The sequence below is a fragment of the Limulus polyphemus genome, unplaced genomic scaffold (genome assembly GCF_000517525.1).
Source record: "Limulus polyphemus unplaced genomic scaffold, Limulus_polyphemus-2.1.2 Scaffold22663, whole genome shotgun sequence".
In the NCBI taxonomy this organism is placed as follows: domain Eukaryota; kingdom Metazoa; phylum Arthropoda; class Merostomata; order Xiphosura; family Limulidae; genus Limulus; species Limulus polyphemus.
The window spans coordinates 1-1,105 of NW_013688273.1; the positions used below are offsets into that span (position 1 = coordinate 1).

The following is a 1,105-nucleotide window of genomic DNA, read 5'->3' on the forward strand; positions in this document are numbered from 1 at the left end:
CCGTGTGTCACAGGTTTGTATCCTTCAGTTGTATTTTGTGGAAGTACAGTGTATCACAGGTTTGTATCCTTCAGCGACATTTTGTGGAAATTCAGTGTGTCACAGGTTTGTATCCTTCAGTGACATTTTGTGGAAGTACAGTGTGTCGCAGGTTTGTATCCTTTAGTCACAGATTGTTGCAATAGTGTGTGTGTGTGTATGACTGTTTATATTCCTCAGTTTAACCACAGTATTGAAGTATTTTATTCAGAGACGTATATATATAAATTTTTTCTTTCTTTTAGATTGAGTTGCTTACAGAAACTTGGGGAATGAAACCAGAGAATGTCATTAACATCCTACAGGTATCTGGTTAATCTTAGAACACCAAATATTGATTCGATTTTGTACAGGTTCCATGATACTTAATTATGCTAATAACCTGTGGTCTGCTTGTTTAATAATTAATAGACTTATGAATTGTAACTTGTGGAATAATTTTAAAATCTACTCTTGTGTTGCTTTATTAGAAAGAGCTTGAAATAGTTTATCTAAAATTTAACATTTACTCACCTTCGGTTTAAACCATAAAAATTATAATTTTTCCACTACTTCTTTTCAAAATATTCACATGCATGTATTCAATCCGTTTATAAAAAAAAACTGTTTCTTTTTTAGAGCATGAAAGAAGAATCATCTAACAACCAACCACTGAAACAGGACTTTACAACGGAAGAAACTGTGAGTCGTTTAAAGACACCACTTGGTAGAATCCAGAGGTGCGTTCGCTGTAAAGTTTGTACCATCTTGTTTACACTTCTGGTGTTAACTAACCATTGAAAGTTACAGTTACAGTTTGTACTGATAGTAGAAAGCTTACGTGTCACGTGACTATGATGTTCTTGGTTTATAGTTTATATAAAAGAATAATGTATTTATTAGTTTGCATTATTTGGAACCCAACTTGTTTTTTTCTCCAATTCGTAGATGGTTCTTGAAATATCTTCTACCAAAATGCCACGCTGCTGTTGGTAATAGAGAGAAAAGTAAGGTAAATAATGGACTTATCTGAAAATTGTTATGATAGTAAGAGATGACTTAGCTGTAACACGTGTTATGTCTTGAC

The 1,105-nt window shown here is 33.0% G+C and overlaps 1 long non-coding RNA gene across 1 annotated transcript; it reads left to right on the forward strand.

Annotated features, from left to right (window-relative positions):
* Window positions 1-282: 282 nt before the first annotated feature.
* On the forward strand, window positions 283-1,053 carry LOC111084395. Its single transcript, XR_002609533.1, has 3 exons — window positions 283-344; window positions 658-758; window positions 967-1,053. It is a non-coding gene; the product is annotated as an uncharacterized LOC111084395 (long non-coding RNA).
* Window positions 1,054-1,105: the final 52 nt, after the last annotated feature.